At 47.7% G+C, this 20,345-nt stretch overlaps 1 long non-coding RNA gene across 1 annotated transcript in view; it reads left to right on the top strand.

The window, feature by feature from the left end:
- LOC135058234 (uncharacterized) overlaps window positions 1-19,377 on the top strand; it is a 49,629-nt gene extending 30,252 nt beyond the window's left edge. The window contains exons 2-3 of the long non-coding RNA XR_010244698.1: window positions 16,789-16,988; window positions 18,294-19,377. This is a non-coding gene — a long non-coding RNA (uncharacterized LOC135058234). The remainder of the gene's footprint in view (window positions 1-16,788; window positions 16,989-18,293) is intronic.
- The last annotated feature ends 968 nt before the right edge of the window (window positions 19,378-20,345 follow it).

The following is a 20,345-nucleotide window of genomic DNA, read 5'->3' as shown; positions in this document are numbered from 1 at the left end:
CCAGCAAACTCGCTGGACCTGCATTGCCAAGAGAAAGATGAGAGACATAAGGCCGAACAATGCAGAAGAGCTGAAGGCCACTATTGAAGCATCCTGGTTTTCCATAACACCTCAGCAGCGCCACAGGCTAATAGAATCCATGCCACGCCGCATTGAGGCAGTAATTCATGCAAAAGGGGCCCAAACCAAGTACTGAGTACATATGCATGATAATACTTTTCAGAGGGCCGACATTTCTGTATTTAAAATCCTTTTTTAATTGATTTTATGTAATATTCTACATTTTCTGAGATTTGGTTTTTTTTTTAAGCTGTAAGGCACAATCATCAAAATTATAACAGATAAAGGCTTGAAATATCTCACTTTGCATGTAATGAGTCTATATAATATATTAGTTTCACCTTTTCAGTTGAATTACTGAAATAAATGAACTTTTGCACGATATTCTAATTTTCTGAGTTTCATCTGTATATTGTTTTCTTCTGTGCAGGGTAAATACTAGTGATGAGCAGGTTCGGATCCTCGGGATCCGAACCCGCCCGAACTTCACCTTTTTTTTCACGGGTCCGAGCAACTCGGATTCTCCCGCCTTGCTCGGTTAACCCGAGCGCACCCGAACGTCATCATCCCGCGGTCGGATTCTCGCAAGATTCGTATTCTATATAAGGAGCCGCGCGTCGCCGCCATTTTTCACTCGTGCATTAGAGATGATCGTGAGAGGATGTGGCTGGCATCCTCTAAGTTTCTATGTTCAGTGGGCTGAAAATATCTGTGCTCAGTGTGCTGCAAATATCTGTGCTCAGTGTGCTGCAAGTGCAAATATCTACTTTCTCTGCCTGAAAAACGCTCCATATCTGTGCTCAGTGTGCTAATTGCTTTATTGTGGGGACTGGGGACCAGCAGTATTATATAGTAGGAGGACAGTGCAGAGTTTTGCTGACCAGTGACCACCAGTATTATACGTTCTCTGCCTGAAAAACGCTCCATATCTGTGCTGCATTGTAGTATATAGTAGGAGGACAGTGCAGAATTTTGCTGACCACCAGTATAACTATATATATAGCAGTACGGTACAGTAGGTCACTGCTCTACCTACCTCTGTGTCGTCAAGTATACTATCCATCCATACCTGTGGTGCATTTCAGTTTTGCACAGTTTGCTGACCACCAGTATATAATATATAGCAGTATGGTACAGTAGGCCACTGCTCTACCTACCTCTGTGTCGTCAAGTATACTATCCATCCATACCTGTGGTGCATTTCAGTTTTGCACAGTTTGCTGACCACCAGTATATAATATATAGCAGTACGGTACAGTAGGCCACTGCTCTACCTACCTCTGTGTCATCAAGTATACTATCCATCCATAACTGTGGTGCATTTACGTTGTGCGCAGTATATATAGTAGTAGGCCATTGCTATTGATATATTACTGGCCTATAATTCCACACATTAAAAAATGGAGAACAAAAATGTGGAGGGTAAAATAGGGAAAGATCAAGATCCACTTCCACCTCGTGCTGAAGCTGCTGCCACTAGTCATGGCCGAGACGATGAAATGCCATCAACGTCGTCTGCCAAGGCCGATGTCCAATGTCATAGTAGAGAGCATGTAAAATCCAAAAAAATAAAGCTCAGTAAAATGACCCAAAAATCTAAATCAAAATTGTCTGAGGAGAAGCGTAAACTTGCCAATGTGCCATTTACGACACGGAGTGGCAAGGAACGGCTGAGGGCCTGGCCTATGTTCATGGCTAATGGTTCAGCTTCACATGAGGATTGAAGCACTCATCCTCCTGCTAGAAAACTTAAAAGAGTTAAGATGGCAAAAGCACAGCAAAAAACTGTGCGTTCCTCTAAATCACAAATCCCCAAGGAGAGTCCAATTGTGTCGGTTGCGATGCCTGACCTTCCCAACACTGGACGGGAAGAGGTTGCGCCTTCCACCATTTGCACGCCCCCTGCAAGTGCTGGAAGGAGCACCCGCAGTCCAGTTCCTGATAGTCAAATTGAAGATGTCACTGTTGAAGTACACCAGGATGAGGATATGGGTGTTGCTGGCGCTGGGGAGGAAATTGACAAGGAGGATTCTGATGGTGAGGTGGTTTGTTTAAGTCAGGCACCCGGGGAGACACCTGTTGTCCGTGGGACGAATATGGCCATTGACATGCCTGGTCAAATTACAAAAAAAATCACCTCTTCGGTGTGGAATTATTTCAACAGAAATGCGGACAACTGGTGTCAAGCCATGTGTTTCCTTTGTCAAGCTGTAATAAGTAGGGGTAAGGATGTTAACCACCTAGGAACATCCTCCCTTATACGTCACCTGGACCGCATTCATCAGAAGTCAGTGACAAGTTCAAAAACTTTGGATGACAGCGGAAGCAGTCCACTGACCACTAAATCCCTTCCTCTTGTAACCAAGCTCCTGCAAACCACAGCACCAACTCCCTCAGTGTCAATTTCCTCCTTAGACAGGAAAGCCAATAGTCCTGCAGGCCATGTCACTGTCAAGTCTGACGAGTCCTCTCCTGCCTGGGATTCCTCCGATGCATCCTTGAGTGTAACGCCTACTGCTGCTGGCACTGCCGTTGTTACTGCTGGGAGTCGATCGTCATCCCAGAGGGGAAGTCGGAAGGCCACTTGTACTACTTCCAGTAAGCAATTGACTGTCCAACAGTCCTTTGCGAGGAAGATGAAATATCACAGCAGTCATCCTGCTGCAAAGCGGATAACTCAGGCCTTGGCAGCCTGGGTGGAGAGAAACGTGTTTCCGTTATCCACCGTTAATTTACACTGAACTAGAGACTTGATTGAGGTACTGTGTCCCCGGTACCAAATACCATCTAGGTTCCATTTCTCTAGGCAGGCGATACCGAAAATGTACACAGACGTCAGAAAAAGAGTCACCAGTGTCCTACAAAATGGAGTTGTCCCCAATGTCCACTTAACCACGGACATGTGGAGCAGGGCAGACTCAGGACTATATGACTGTGACAGCCCACTGGGTAGATGTATTGCCTCCCGCAGCAAGAACAGCAGCAGCGGCACCAGTAGCAGCATCTCGCAAACGCCAACTCGTTCCTAGGCAGGCTACGCTTTGTATCACCGCTTTCCATAAGAGGCACACAGCTGACAACCTCTTACGGAAACTGAGGAACATCATCGCAGAATGGCTTACCCCAATTGGACTCTCCTGGGGATTTGTGACATCGGACAACGCCACCAATATTGTGCGTGCATTACATGTGGGCAAATTCCAGCACATCCTATGTTTTGCACATACATTGAATTTGGTGGTGCAGAATTATTTAAAAAACGACAGGGGCGTGCAAGAGATGCTGTCGGTGGCCCGAAGAATTGTGGGCCACTTTTGGCATTCAGCCACCGCGTGCCGAAGACTGGAGCACCAGCAAACAGTCCTGAACCTGCCCTGCCATCATCTGAAGCAAGAGGTGGTAACAAGGTGGAATTCAACCCTCTATATGCTTTAGAGCAGGCATTTTCAACCAGTGTGCCGTGGCACACTAGTGTGCCGTGACCAGTTGCAAAGTGTGCCGCGGAGCCAGAGCAGCTTCCTGTACCTTCAGAGTGAACTGTTGGCCCAGACTCTTCTTAGAGGATCAGTCGTGCTCAAGCCGTGACTTTTGCCTTGAAAACGGTGTGATATCATAGGTCACGGCCGCTGCGTCTCACCACCCAGCCTGCCCACCTGCCTGCATACACATCTTCCAGTGCCCGCCTGCATACACAGCTTTCCTTGCCAACCCACATCCACACCTGCCTGACCGCCGGCTGCTCAGTATTCGCAGAACTCCACTATGAACAACCGTTGCCACTGAGGGACAGGGAGGAGGACAGCTGATAATAATATTTGTTATTTTATTTCTCCTGTGGGGAACAATAAGATTTCAATAGGATTTATGTGGGGAGAATAAAAATATATGGATTTATGGGGGGAACAACATGAATAATTCATGTGGGGAGCAATAGGATTTATGTGGGGAGCAACATGATTTATGAGGGGAGCAATGTGATTGTTTTTTTCTGTGTAGGCCAATGTATGTGTGGACTTTTTTTATTACTGTGAGGGCCAATGTGTGTGTTTTGTTTTTTTCTTGTGGGGAACTGATGGTGTGCCTTGGCAATTTTAAAATATTGTTCGGTGTGCCGCGAGTAAAAAAAGGTTGAAAATCACTGCTTTAGAGGATGGAGGAGCAGCAAAAGGCCATTCAAGCCTATACATCTGCCTACGATATAGGCAAAGGAGGGGGAATGCACCTGACTCAAGCGCAGTGGAGAATGATTTCAACGTTGTGCAAGGTTCTGCAACCCTTTGAACTTGCCACACGTGAAGTCAGTTCAGACACTGCCAGCCTGAGTCAGGTCATTCCCCTCATCAGGCTTTTGCAGAAGAAGCTGGAGAGATTGAAGGAGGAGCTAAAACAGAGCGATTCCGCTAGGCATGTGGGACTTGTGGATGGAGCCCTTAATTTGCTTAACCAGGATTCACGGGTGGTCAATCTGTTTAAATCAGAGCACTACATTTTGGCCACCGTGCTCGATCCTAGATTTAAAACCTACGTTGGATCTCTCTTTCCGGCAGACACAAGTCTGCAGAGGTTCAAAGACCTGCTGGTGAGAAAATTGTCAAGTCAAGCGGAACGTGACCCGTCAACAGCTCCTCCTTCACATTCTCCCGCAACTGGAGGTGCGAGAAAAAGGCTAAGAATTCCGAGCCCACCCGCTGGCGGTGATGCAGGGCAGTCTGGAGCGAGTGCTGACATCTGGTCCGGACTGAAGGACCTGCCAACGATTACTGACATGTCGTCTACTGTCACTGCATATGATTCTCTCACCATTGAAAGAATGGTGGAGGATTATATGAGTGACCGCATCCAAGTAGGCACGTCAGACAGTCCGTACATATACTGGCAGGAAAAAGAGGCAATTTGGAGGCCCTTGCACAAACTGGCTTTATTTTACCTAAGTTGCACCCCCTTCAGTGTGTACTCCGAAAGAGTGTTTAGTGCAGCCGCTCACCTTGTCAGCAATCGGCGTACGAGGTTACTTCCAGAAAATGTGGAGATGATGTTCATCAAAATGAATTATAATCAATTCCTCCGTGGAGACATTCACCAGCAATTGCCTCCAGAAAGTACACAGGGACCTGAGATGGTGGATTCCAGTGGGGACGAATTAATAATCTGTGAGGAGGGTGATGTACACAGTGAAAGGGGTGAGGAATCGGAGGAAGAGGAGGAGGTGGACATCTTGCCTCTGTAGAGCCAGTTTGTGCAAGGAGAGATTGATTGCTTCTTTTTTTGGTGGGGGCCCAAACCAACCAGTCATTTCAGTCACAGTCGTGTGGCAGACCCTGTCGCTGAAATGATGGGTTTGTTAAAGTGTGCATGTCCTGTTTATACAACATAAGGGTGGGTGGGAGGGCACAAGGACAATTCCTTCTTGCACCTCTTTTTTCTTTCATTTTTCTTTGCATCATGTGCTGTTTGGGGACTATTTGTGGAAGTGCCATCCTGTCTGACACTGCAGTGCCACTCCTAGATGGGCCAGGTGTTTGTGTCGGCCACTTGTGTCGCTTAGCTTAGTCACACAGCTACCTCATTGCACCTCTTTTTTTCTTTGCATCATGTGCTGTTTGGGGACTATTTTTTAATTCTGCCATCCTGTCTGACACTGCAGTACCACTCCTAGATGGGCCAGGTGTTTGTGTCGGCCACTTGGGTCGCTTAGCTTAGTCACACAGCTACCTCATTGTGCCTCTTTTTTTCTTTGCATCATGTGCTGTTTGGGGACTATTTTTTTGAAGTGCCATCCTGTCTGACACTGCAGTGCCACTACTATATGGGCCAGGTGTTTGTGTCGGCCACTTGGGTCGCTTAGCTTAGTCATCCAGCGACCTCGGTGCAAATTTTAGGACTAAAAATAATATTGTGAGGTGCGAGGTGTTCAGAATAGACTGGAAATGAGTGGAAATTATGGTTATTGAGGTTAATAATACTATGGGATCAAAATGACCCCCAAATTCTATGATTTAAGCTATTTTTGAGGTTTTTTTTGTAAAAAAACACCCGAATCCAAAACACACCCAAATCCGACAAAAAAATTTCAGGGAGGTTTTGCCAAAACGCGTCCGAATGCAAAACACGGCCACGGAACCGAATCCAAAACCAAAACACTAAACCCGAAAAATTTCCGGTGCACATCACTAGTAAATACTGGCTGCTTTATTTTTACACTGCAATTTAGGTTTCCATTTAAACACACCACACCCAAATCTGAATCGCTCTGCACATGTTATATCAAACCCCCCCCCCCCCCCTGCAGTGCACATGGTTTTGCCCATTAGCTAGCAAATGTGCTGCTGCGATCAGATCTGAATTAGGCGCATGGCACCTGTCCTGTGCTTCCCTCAGAGGGGTATTTGGAATATAGGGCCTAATTCAGAGTTGGTTGCAGCAACAAATTTGTTAGCAGTTGGGAAAAACCATGTGCGCTGCAGGTGTGACAGATATAACATTTGCAGAGAGAGTTAGACTTGGGTGGGGTGTGTTCAAACTGAAATCTAAATTGCAGTGTAAAAATAAAGCAGCCAGTATTTACCCTGCACAGAAACAAAATAACCCACCCAAATCTAACTCTGTGCAAATGTTATATCTGCCCCCCCCCCCCTTCCCCCCTGCAGTGCACATGGTTTTGCCCAACTGCTAACAAATGTGCTGCCGCGATCAGATCTGAATTAGGCCCATGGTCCCTGCCCAGGGGTAGGGCAGAATCTGGCCTGTGCATCCCTCGGAGTGGAATTTGGAATATAGACTTTTTGGGTAGGGCTGTCTATTAAGCTCTTCCTGCAGAGATCCTCCTGGAATTTACCTGTTCTAGAAGTGTTGATCTTGTGTGTTTGTATTTAGACATTAAGTAATAGTTCTACCTTGCAGCTGTTTGCTTATGCAAATCCGAACCCATTGAGGTAACCGGTGCCTTCAGTTAGCACATAAGGCTGCCTAGGACCAGCTAAGATGAGCGGCAACACAGCTAAACATTATCCGGGTATCCGTAAAATTAATGGTCATAACCAGTGCTGAAAATAGGGTGGTACGGAGTACCAGTAAGAAATATGGTGGTGGTACACAATACCACCAGGCCACCGCTGGGGCATAATTTTATAAGTGGCATTTTTGTGTGTGGGACATAAAATGGTGCCAGTGGCATGTGTGTGTGGCATAATATGTAATAGGCATTACAGTGTGTGGCATAATGTGTAATGGGCATTACGGTGTGTGGCATAATGTGTAATAAGCATTACGGTGTGTGGCATAATGTGTAATGGTTGTTACGGTGTGTGGTGTAATGGGCATTACGGTGTCTGGCATAATGTGTAATGGGCATTACGGTGTGTGGCATAATGTGTAATGGGCATTACGGTGTGTGGCATAATGTGTAATGGCTGTTATGGTGTCTGGCATAATGTGTAATGGGCATTATGGTGTGTGGCATAATGTGTGTAATAAGCATTACGGTGTGTGGCATAATGTGTAATGGTTGTTACGGTGTGTGGTGTAATGGGCATTACGGTGTGTGGCATAATGTGTAATGGTTGTTACGGTGTGTGGTGTAATGGGCATTACGGTGTGTAGCATAATGTGTAATGGGCATTACGGTGTGTGGCATAATGTGTAATAAGCATTACGGTGTGTGGTATAATGTGTAATGGTTGTTACGGTGTGTGGTGTAATGGGCATTACGGTGTCTGGCATAATGTGTAATGGGCATTACGGTGTGTGGCATAATGTGTAATGGGCATTACGGTGTGTGGCATAATGTGTAATGGCTGTTATGGTGTCTGGCATAATGTGTAATGGGCATTATGGTGTGTGGCATAATGTGTGTAATAAGCATTACGGTGTGTGGCATAATGTGTAATGGTTGTTATGGTGTGTGGTGTAATGGGCATTACGGTGTCTGGCATAATGTGTAATGGGCATTACGGTGTGTGGCATAATGTGTAATGGGCATTACGGTGTGTGGCATAATGTGTAATGGCTGTTATGGTGTCTGGCATAATGTGTAATGGGCATTATGGTGTGTGGCATAATATGTAATAAGCATTACAGTGTGTGGTGTAATGGTCATTACGGTGTGCGGCATAATGTGGCCATGCCCCTATTATCATGTAGCCACTCCCCTAAATTTGTGTGACCACGCCCATTTTTACTATCCGTACCACTAAGAAAAAATTTCTACTTGCACCACTGGTCATAACATAATGATGGCTGCTGAATAAATTTTCTTTATTTTGTTGCAAGTTGATACTTGCTCAGGCTGGTGCAAGTAGAGAGCAACAGGGCATACTTGCCTACTTTTGAACAAGCATTTCAGGGAGATAGAAACATAAATTTGACGGCAGATAAGAACCACTTGGCCCATCTAGTCTGCCCCTTTTTTTTATCCTTTAGGTAATCTCAACCCTTTTTGAACCTTAATTCTTTGTAAGGATATTCATATGCCCATCCCAAGCATGTTTAAATTGCTCTACAGTCTTAGCCTCTACCACCTCTGATGGGGGCTATTCCACTTATCCACTACCCTTTCTGTGAAGTATTTTTTCCTTAAATTTCCCCTGAACCTTCCCCCCTCCAGTCTCAGTGTATGTCCTCGAGTTCTAATATTTCTCTTCCTTTGAAGAATGTTTCCCTCCTGAACTTTAAGACTCTTGATATATTTGAACGTTTCTATCATGTCCCCCCTTTCCCTTCTCTGCTCCAAACTATACATGTTAAGATCTTTTGGCCTTTCCGGGTAAGTTTTGTGATGTAGGCCATGCACCCTTTTAGTGGCCCTTCTTTGTACACTCTCTAATGTATTTATATCCTTCTGGAGATAGGGTCTCCAGAACTGGACACAGTATTCCAGATGGGGCCGCACCAATGACCTATACAGTGGCATTATCACTTCTTTTTTCCTGCTACTGATTTGATGTGAAAGTAACATCTATCAGTGCGGACATGTACTGCTACATCTGAGAGGTGTGTCATAAAAATGACTTACATCCAAATGTAAATGAGTCCCAAAGTTAGTAAGATCTACTTGTTGAAGAAAAGACTCATATTTTGCAGAATTTGTTTGAGGATTGTGCTTTACAAGAGGTTCCATATACTGTAAGTGGCCATGAGAAACTTTATTTAAAATGCATAAATGCATGTAGCCATAGGGATTATTGGGGCAGATGTATTAACCTGGAGAAGGCATAAGGAAGTGATAAACCAGTGATATGTGCAAGGTGATAAAGGCAGCAGCCAATCAGATCCTGTCAATTTACATATTGGAGCTGATTGGCTGGTGCCTTTATCACCTTGCACATATCACTGGTTTATCACTTCCTTATGCCTTCTCCAGGGTAATACATCCTCCCCATTGTGTCTTATCACCAATGCATGGAAATGGCGCTGATGTAGCCATTTGAATGTATGTATCTGTGATTTTATTCCTCCCCCCCCCCCCCCCCCCAAGAATGTAACAGCTGCATAATGGGGGTAAGGTGTAATCAGGGAGATTGCGTCTATTTCAGGGAGTCTCCTGCAGAATGAGGGAGCGTAGACAAGTATGCAACAGGGACACTATATAAAGATATCTCTTTAATGTCTAACAGTTTGTAACTGGGAAATGTATTCAGCAGATCCAGTTTCACAGGCAGAAGCTCCTGAATTGCTGTACATGCCAAATGCCTCCTGTAGCGCCAGGGGCATATCTAGAGAGGAGGGGACCCGTGTGCAGTCTCCGTTTGGTGGCCCCCTTCTCTCACATAGTCGGCAGCGCCTCTGTTAGCGCTCTGAGCACTAGAGAGAGTCTATGGCGCATGTGCAGGTCTCTGGAAAAATGGCACGGCAGCCATTTTTCGGAGACCTGCGCATGCGCTGTAGACTCTGGCACTGTGCCAGAGTCTCTAGTGCTCAGAGCGCTAACAGTGGCACTGCCGACTATGGGAGAGGAGGCAGCCCACATACAGACACCAGAAAGGTACGTATACAAGAAAAAACACTGAGGGCATTAACATATGACAGTAAGGGTTAACATTTTGTTGGGAGGCTTAAACGAGTTGCTAGGGGAATGTGATTGGTTTATCCCAAAGGGGATGTGCTTCTGTGAAGTTTCTAGAGAATTAGTCTATTTCTCCTGGACGTTAGGACAGAGATGTACTCTAGATTTGATCACTGTTTTCCCTCTTTCTCTTTCTTATTTCTGGGTTTCTTATCTTGGCTAATTACTCATTCATTCTTATCTGTCTTCACTCCCACCCCTTTTTCCTCATACTTTACTTAATTCACTTCTTTTTCTTTCCTTCCTTTTCTTTATGGCTGCTGTGCCCGGGCACGGGATGGATAGGCTGCGTAGAATGGTGTCCATTCCCGCCCGTTACCTCATGGACTCCAGAGGGTCCAACGGTGGTTGGTGTTGATCTTGCAGGGCCTGATGGCCCTGGGGCTGGTCGCGGGTGCTCACAACAGTGGGCGGATCAGGCCAGCTCTGGTGACGTATATCCGCAGGCCTCCTGGTGGCGAGGGGCAGGGCACATCCCCGTGACCGGGCCGGGATCCACCGCCTTTCCGGTTCAGTGGGGCGAGGCACTGTCATGGCATCCGCCGGCGGGTCCCTCCTTAATGGACTTAGTGTTGGCGGCAGGGGAAGCAGTGAGCACATCAGACTCCTGGCGGTTACCGCATGCATGGGTCCCGTGGCTTCCGGCGTCCTGGGAGCCGCGCTAGAAATGCAGGGAAGTACCTGGGCGATGGAGATCTGGCACGGGTCAAAGGGGTAGGGACAGTACTCGGGCTTTAGCTCGGGTGAATGAGGTTGCCCTGGGGTCCAACCCACTTGGTACGGGCAATGCCAGAGCTCGCAGGCGTATTTGGCACCTGCGGCAGCTTAGTTATAGTGAGGAGGATTATGTTAGCGTCAGCAGCTCTTCTCAGGAGCTAGAGGCGCTTGAATAGAGTTTTCAAAGGGACTCTGCTTCGGCCTATGCTCCCACCTCCTGTAACAGGGGTGATGCAGCCCCTCCATTGCATGATACTAGGTCCTATGCAGACGTAGTCAGGGTGTCTGGCAGGCGGGGTTTACAGAGACAGAGAGTGCCAACTGCAGGGGGGCTCCGGCTGGACATGAGGTTAGTTTGGACACTGCTGGGGTGTCTTCCATATGCACTGCGGTTGTGTCGGCCTTGGTTCCCCTTCTTACCACCGCACTCGGTAGGGGGTTATCTGATGGGGTTGCTGATGCTAGGGCTGTAATGGCCCGATTGGTACAGGCTTTGGCGCCAGAGGTTGCTGCGGCTGTAGCTAATGCATCGGATGCCGGGTCATCCAGTGCGCCCAGTGTTAGCAATTTACCTGTACGGTCTGGAGTGTTCTCTTCTATATCTGCAGCTGCAGGGACTCGGACTGAGGAAATTGTTATGAACCGGGATCGGGCTGCAAGATCGGGGGAGAGTGCTGCTCAGGCGGAGAGAGCTTCGGGGGCATCAGGTGAGTCCTCTGCTGACCCTAATTGGGTTGGCACAGGGCCGAGTGATGGTAGCTTCTCTATGTTGGCCTCCATTGGGTCCTCCTCATCTGCGCGAGAGAGTAGGTACAGGCGGCGTAGAAGGAGTCAGGAGGGGGCGAGCCTTTCTTCGACCTCATCTGGGTCTTTGGGCTCTTCTCGGGATCAGAGGCGGTCCTCGAGATGTAGGGGAGGAAAGAGGTGCTGGCGGTCCTCTAGTTCGAGCATGTCCGTTTAATGCGGCCAGTCAGATGAGGTGCCCTGCGCTAATACGACTGTGCTTAGGGGTTTACGTACTAGGGTGAAGGACCGTATTCGGAAAGGATGGTACGTGAACATTTTTGCTCTAACAAGAAGGCCCTTGCTGTGGCCAGAAAAAAGGGTAGCGCGGATGAGGAAGCGTACGTGTCTTATAATTACCTGCGGGGCATATACGTTTTTGCGGCTTGCTATCTGGAAACGTGGCCTGATGAACATATCAAAGTGGTATTTTAAATGTTCCTTATACACAAGCTTTCCACCAGGGGTTCAGCCTAGAAGACTTATGATGGGGAGTTCTGTCGGAAACAGCACAGGCGCGAGGTGATGGACCGCAGCAAGAAGGATGTAAAGCTGTTTGTAGATGTTACTCACCATGATGAGTCACCAATTGAGGCTGGTCCGGCATGCTGAGGAAGTCGAGGCCCCTGGAGTGCTTCAGCTAAGGTGGTCACTGGTAGGGCTTGTGGCTCACCTATACGGGCATGGGAAATGTTTTGCACTTAATAATTGCTAATGTTCCCTGGGGGCAAAATGCAAGTTTCGGCACCTTTTGTATTAGGTGCTGGGGCACCCACCCGATCAAAGATTGTATGCGATCAGTCGGTGGGGGTGCAGCATATCTGAAAAACCGCAGTCCCGTGGTGGCCACTTCTAAGTAGAGCCCCCACTCTGGTTTGCATGGGGGAAATGCTGGGCTGGCTAGATGTTTACCCCGATCACGAGGTGGCGGAGTTCCTTAGGTTGGGTTTCTCGTGGATTTTTCTCTGCCAGTGGATAGCGAAGTTAGGTTTGGCTCATCCGGTAACTTGCGCTCCGCAAAGGAATTTCCCGTAGTGTTTCGCTAAAAAGTGATGGCTGAGGTGGCATTGGGTCGTATGATGGGGCCGTTTGTGGAGCTCCCTGTTGATGGCCTGATGCTGTCCCCAGTGGGAGTGATGCCTAAGAAGGCCCCTGGTAAGTTTAGGCTGATCCAACATCTGTCTTCCCCAGCGGGCTCTTCAGTGAACGATGCCATAGACAACATTCTCTGTAGTCTGACGTACCATTCCTTTGAGTCAGTGCTGGACATTGTGCGGTCTTTTGGTCCTGGAGCCCTCGTGTGTAAGCTGGATGTTGAATCAGCTGTTTGCTTACTCCCATTGCACCTGTCAGCGTTTCGATATATGGGCTTTTGGCTAGACGATGGCTTTTATATTGGTAAATGTCTCCTGATGGGCTGTGCGATCTCTTGTACATATTTTGAATGGTTCAGTACATTTTTGCATTGGTGTTTGATACAGAGCTCGGGGAAGTCGGGGTTGCGCATTACTTAGATGACTTTCTCCTAGTGGGTCTGGCAGGTTCCCAGCGCTGTGCTAAGCTGCTTGAGAGCACAGAAACACTGTTTTGGACTTTCAGAGTCCCCATAGCTGCTGATAAAACTAAAGGACCTGCAGAGGTCATTGTCTACTTAGGTATCTAAATTGATACATTGGCTGAGCTGTGTCGGCATCCTCAGGAAAAAGTATTGCGTTTGCATCACGGCATCTTGTTGGCGTTGGCAGCTGGCATAGTCACTCTAAGACAGGACCAGTCACTTTTGAGTTTGTTTAACCTCGCTTGCAGGGTAATCCCAAAGGGAAGGATCTTTTGCAGGAAGCTGGAGAGGGCGACGGTAGGAGTGCGGCGTGCGCACCATTACATTAAGTTAGCCAGTGAGATCTGGAGAGATCGTCTGGTTTGGGATGCTTTTCTGGCTAGTTTTAATGGCATGCGGATTTGGGTGTCTCCCCTGATTTCCAGCCCTGTTCTCCAGCTCTTTACAGACGCGGCTGACTCCACCATGTTTGGGGCATTTTTTCATGGTGCTTGGTGTGCGGTCCCTTTGCCGGTTGAGTGGGTGACTGAGGGTCTCTGATGACCAACATGTTGCTGTTGGAGGTTTTTCTGATCATGATGGCGCTGGGAGGTGGTGTTCTGGTGTGACAATTTGGGCGTCGTGCATGCTATTAATTGACAGCGCTCTACATCGCTTCCAGTTATACTGGTTCTGGTGCATATCGTCTTACATTGCTTAGAGGGTAACATTACTGTTAGATCGAAGCATGTCCCAAGTAGTGATAAAGGTATTGCTGATGCACTGTCATGCTTTGACTGGCTGCACTTTAGAAGGCTGGTGCCGTGCGCTAACTCATTTGGTGAGACTTGCCCCTTTTATGTATGGCAGGTTATCTGTCCGACATGGAGGGAATAGCTCACCGTTCGCTGGCCCTGGCAACTTATGCGGCTTATCTGTCTGCGTGGGAGCAGTGGAGCCAATTTTTAATCCGCAGGGGTGGTGAAGGTAAGAGTCCTCTTTCCTTACTTATGGCCTTTGTTTGGAACTTATACTCGTCGGGTAAGTCCGGGGTATATATCGTTAAGTTACTTATGAGGGATTGTGTCCAGATTTGATTGGTTCCTGGCTAATCCATGCTGACGGGTCTCCTTTAACCCATTATCAATTTGGGTGGGTCTTGAAGCGCTTCATCTTCCACTTGGGTCTATGGGACTAATTCAGACCTGATCGTAGCTGTGCTAGATTTTGCACGCCTACAATCAGTTACTCAGACATGTGGCCCTAATTCTCCCCCCCCACACACCTCCTGCACAAGTACAAAAGCATCGCACAGCGGCAATGCATTTGTACTTGACGAGTAGCTTTCTACCTTCGCAGTTCCTGCTCGCTGGCAGAGAGCTACCCATCGCTGTCCGGGTCACAGCGGCTGAGTGTGACATCACGCAGCCGCAGCGGCCCACCCCCCACACGGTCCGGGCATGCCTGCATTGCCCGGACTGCGCCCCCAAAATGCTGGCCCGCCCCCTCCTGCCCAGCAACCACATCTCCCTGTTAATCAGGCAGAGGCGATCGCTGGGCTGAGATGGCCATCAGCTGTCTGGCATGCACCGGCGCACCGCAGTGCAGGCGCAGTTCAGACCTGATCGGCTGCAATCTGGTCTGAATTAGGCCCTATCGTCGGGTGTTTATGGTACTCATTCCTTCCGTATAGGTGCTGCTATGGCTGCCACAGCGGCGGGGTGGTCCATAAACAATATCCAGGAGCTGGGCAGCTGGAGGCGTGGGGCATTTCATAGATACATCAGAAGTTGACCTTGTCTGCGCAACTTAACTTGAGTAGTAGCCACTCGTCACCATTAGGTGGGGGTCTTGAGGAATTTTTTGTTTACTATCAGTTTTAATTACGGTTTCTGCCGGCTGATGGAAGTTTGTGTTTTTTGCCTCAAGTCAAGTTAGGAGACCCGTGCCCCAATCCCCTGTCCCTTCCTTTGGTCAGGTTTAGGCTTGTTGCCCATCCAAGGTCCTTTTTTTGCTTAGATGTTGCTTGCTTGGCTTTTCCGTTTGAGATCCTATGATTGGTTAGTTATTAATGTTGTTCATTACTTTTCTACAGGAGGGTGTTTAGACGAGTAATTCATTTGGGTGATAGTTCACTCATTTGTGTATTAGGCGGCTTGTTCATTGTTTGCGGCGGATGTCGCTAGATACCCTGAGGCCTTATTCCTGCATTGGATAGGTTGGAGGGGATTGCGCTTGGAGGCATTCCGACCGAGATTGGATGAGACTGTGGATTTGTTCAGCTACCCGTTCCTCATTGTACATCTAAGGGGCATCGATTTGACATCCAGGTCGTCTCTGGACCTGAGATGTGATATTAGGTGGCAACTGGTGGTGTTGATTGCAGAATGGCCTTTCTGCAGAATTTGGTGGTCGGACATTATCCCGCGTTTAGTTTCGCATGGCGCCAAGAGACCTGGTGCCATAGATTTGGTATGCAGAAGGTTGAACGCAGTTATAGGCCGTGCAGTGGTGGCTTCTGGGGGAGGTTTCATTTCACACCCAGGCATCTCTTATAGAGATCACGCCCTGTTCCGGGCTAATGGTGTGCATCTCTCAGAGGAGGGTATGTCTAGGTTTGTGGATGAAATTTTTAGGGGTGTTCGGTTGGTTTAGGGCTAGTGGCGGCACAGGTTTTAGGTAAAACCTTTGAGTTGGCCGGTCTCAGAATGACTTATGTGTATTTCTTGATAGGATAGGTAAATTGTTCCCTGGGGGGCAGTTCAGTCATAAAGGAGTCTGGGCATGGACAGTCGGTGGACCGGAGGGCATCACCAGACCAGGTGGGACTTTCTTTCTCCTTCTACATGGCTGTAGTGCTGTCTCAAGTCGATGCAGATGTGGGCAGATGGCCTCATTGGTTTGTAGTGTTGTTCCCGCAAGGCTTGGGCGGTCGGCCCTGCCATGGCGAGTCAGATGGGCATGGAAGGTAGCAGTTGGCTCTTCCTTGCCTGTCAGACAGTTGGCCCTGGTTCTTACAGTTAATGTTAATCGTTTTGCTTACGCGAGGCCGTTCTTACCCTGCCACCATACTTTAGTTAACTTAAATTTAAATAGTCTGTTTAAACCCTTTAAATAAAAAACTGACCCCTTTTCACCGCAATTACAGTGGTCCGTGTATTTATTTATTTAGATAAGTGGGTGTGCATGAAGTGTGAGTGCATCGGCCGTGGAGAGTTTAATGGGTGCAGTGTGTGGTGTGGGCCCCCTCTTGACCCAGGGGCCCGTGTGCACCGCACACACTGCACTTATTAAAGATACGCCACTGTGTAACGCTGTCATAATCCTGCAAGAAAAAGGAAAAAACATACAGTAGGGCGCTGATCAGAGAATAATCACTAAAAGCTGTTGTCTCAATAAAACTGTGTTACTTACAATTAAGGCAACTTGAAACAAAATAACAGACCGCGCTTTACCTGCTGTTAGGTACAGTGATAAAAATTAGTATTTAACAGATGCACAAGCTTGAACAAAAATAATTACATATATTATAAAAGATAAAAAAAACTATATTACTTAAAGATAAATAAAATGTGTCTTGCAAAAATTGTGTGAACCATTTACTCATCAATTACAATATTGGGCTATACAGGAAGTCTCCGATGTATGCATTGATAAGCCACACTATACCAGAGGAATCCAGTCAGGGTCCCAGTGTTCAGGATGCTGCCAGTCCTGGAATAATGATGCCAGAATCCCGACACTGCTCGGAATACCGACGCCGGAATCCCAACATTATTCGCAATGCTGGTGCCAGGATCCCCAAAGAAGGAATGTTGAGACTGATGAAAGGTAAGCCGCGGTAGAGGGGAGGGGTTAGGTTTAGACTGTGTGTGTGTGTGAGTGTCTGGGGGGCACTTTGGTTAGGCTGCGGTGGGGAGGGTAAGGTTTAGGCTGCGCGGGGGGAGGGTAGAGTTAACCACCACCGGGGAGGGTTAGGATGGGAAAGAGGGAGAGGGCTAGGGTCAGTCTGCGGGTAAGGAGGGTTAGGGATTAGAGGTAGCATGCTTACCTAGTAGGTGTCGGGATCCTGACCATCCCATACCAGAGTACATCTACCTTTGATGTGACTTTGTGGGTTTTAATTCCAAATTTAAGATCAGCTGCCAAATGACAGGAGCTATAGGGGTAAATGTATGAAGCAGTGATAAGAGTGGAGAAGTGAGCCAGTGGAGAAGTTGCCCATGGCAACCAATCAGCATCGATGGAAGATTTATAATTTGCATACTATAAAATTATACAAAGCAGCTGATTGGTTTCCATGGGCAACTTCTCCACGGCTCACTTCTCCACTCTTACCACTGCTTCATACGTACATTTACCCCATGAAGATAGGAGTCCAATTCATGAGTCACTGGAGAAGTGTACAAATGCCTCTGACCCATATAGCAATGCCAATAGATTTAGGGCTGAATGAGCCTTCAGACTGCCACTGTCGGCAAGCAATGCAACAAACACACCAGATCGGTGTGCAGATACTCCCAAATCAAGACAGGCTGAAGTGTCATAGAACTGATAGAAGCTTAAATGCCTGCATTGGCAGGAGATTCAGAATCCGTAGCGTAACTCCCTGAGACAGTGGAAGCACTGACCTCCGGGTTCTCGCCATCAGGGGGACACCAAGAAGGAAGGACAGAGGGGGCTGCTGAACTAGGATAGAGCTCTCTCCACTCATTCATAGTGATTCGCTACAATCACTGCTGACTGCTGTCCTTCCTGACAAGCCCCTTTGTAGCCCTCTTGAGCTTAAGTGTCTTGAAATGTGTGATAGAAGCAGCAGAGTGGGGCACATCAAAGTGTGTACAGACTGAGCTACAGCTCTGTTGTTGTGTCTTATATTAGGAAAGAAATGAGAGCAGAAGTTGTTTTAAGGAAGTGCAATCATTGTTCAAATAAAACTCTATTTATAATCGTTTGCAGCCAGCACCCAAAAATTCCTTTTCGCCGCAATTAGCAGCAATACGGAATCTGTATTCTACTTTATGTATCATTGGTTATTCACTGGGACAAGGGCTCCAATAGGAGCCCATCCTGGTTACCACTGAGAAATTATGTGATCGCATTGTAACCACATTACTTCCTCTTTTGTCCCCTCAGCTGTACTACTGAGCATGTGCCAACAGACGTAAGCACACATGCAAGCCGGAGCCACTGGGGGGCGCCACATTCTATTTTTCCTCCGGGGCGCCTGGTGTGAAATCATGCCCCTTATCAGAATGCTGTCCCCTATGATGGATTTGAAAGGGGCTATAAAAGTGTCAAAATTCTGTCCCTTGTAGTGACCCTGATGGAGCCTCAAATATCTCACCTGCAGGAGAATACTTAGTGCAATCAGGGCGGGGACTGCTGGGACTGGAGTTCATGCCCAAAGAATGGGGGGCCCAACATGCTTCCTTTGCCGCTATGCCCCGCAAACTTGCCATGCTGCTGCTGAAACATTCCACACCTGTCCTGCAGCAGTATGCCAGGTGGTGAGGAGGAGGAAGATGAAGCCCAACTCAGCAGTATCGGGGTCATCCCAGCTGTACCTGCACTTTTCGTGGTGTAGTATGACCCACGCTGCTGGCACGAGAGGCCTCACCAGACACACTGGAGGTTTGAGAAGGTGGCTGGTGCCCTGCAAATTTCATTTGTACTAGGCTCAATTGTTTCTGGTGGCAGCCCGTAGTGTTAGGATAAGGTAGAGGGGGGAGTGGGGGTCCCTGCCTATTTTAATAGTCTTGGGCCCCGCAATTTCTGATGGCATCCCATGTTGGTGCATCTAACGTAACTGATAGGAGCCAGCACAACTCTCTCATTACCCCCACTTAGGGCTAGTATTTCTGTCACTATTTAATGGTGTATTATCTTTGGCCTGTATATCTTCTTCCCAGAACACAGAGGTCTATGTACTAAACTTTGGAGAGAGATAAAGTACAAACCAACCAGCTCTTACAGATGTGTCCTCTTACTTTGTTACTGCGGGAGGCTGTGTACTATGGTGCATGCGCATTGTGGCATAGCGCAGCCTCCCGTAGCCTCAGTTCCCCTATTGTCTGAGATTACACGCTCCCGCTCCCACCTTCTCTGATTACAACTAATGGGTACAAGCTCCAGCTACCCCTAATAAATCACCTGCGCCGGCTTCCTCTATGTACGGGTAGCAGGAGCACAGCTGCCCGCTGCTCTGTCCGGGTCTCCCGCTTATTGGGGGGTAATTCTGAGTTGATCGCAGCAGGAATTTTTTTTAGCAGTTGGGCAAAACTATGTGCACTGCAGGGGAGACAGATTTAACATGTGCAGAGAGAGATAGATTTGGGTGTGGTGAGTTCAATCTGCAATCTAAATTGCAGTGTAAAAATAAAGCAGCCAGTATTTACCCTGCACAGAAACAAAATAACCCACCCAAATCTAACTCTCTCTGCAAATGTTATATCTGCCCCACCTGCAGTGCACATGGTTTTGCCCAACTGCTAAAAAATTTCCTGCTGCGATCAACTTGGAATTACCCCCATTGTTCTGTGCTGCCGTGGACATTATGCCATGGACAACAACATATAATGACGCATCTGTAACTGCCATTTTTCAAACACAGCCTATAACATGGCAGTTAGTAGCTGATTGGCTGGTATTTTATCTCCGTCCACTTTATTTCTCTTGAAACCAGGATCAGTATGAATTACCAACGGGTAAAAGGGGGCATGTCCGCTGGGGTGTCAGCATGAATACATAATTGTGGCTCTGCCTCCGGCTATCTCGTGTCGAGGAAACAGGAACTGGACAGCGGGGGGGGGGCGGAGATAGGATGACGCAAATCATGTCATCGGGTCCCCCTCGGACCGCCCACTGATGCTCCGTTGTGGACAGCCAAAGGAGGGTGCGGGAGCTAGCCTCGGATGCAGTACACTTGCCAACCCTTCCGGGAGGCTGGGAGCACCACCCGATTTTTGGGAGCCTCCCGGCCATTCCGGGAGGATAGGGAAGTATGGTGCAAATATGCATGTAAATATAATGTATAACCCCTACCGCACTTAGCCTGCAACCCCTTCCTACCTGCAGAGTAACATGTTCTTCATGAGGCTCAGAATTTTGCTCATGACCCAAAATGAAGCTTTACATGTAGAAGAACATAATGTCTTTACCTGCCAGGCCTCCTTGTGTAAACTTAAT

Source organism: Pseudophryne corroboree, chromosome 3 (assembly GCF_028390025.1).
Source record: "Pseudophryne corroboree isolate aPseCor3 chromosome 3, aPseCor3.hap2, whole genome shotgun sequence".
Lineage (NCBI taxonomy): Eukaryota > Metazoa > Chordata > Amphibia > Anura > Myobatrachidae > Pseudophryne > Pseudophryne corroboree.
Note: the sequence above shows the minus strand (reverse complement) of the source record. Positions and strands in the feature narration are given on the sequence as shown.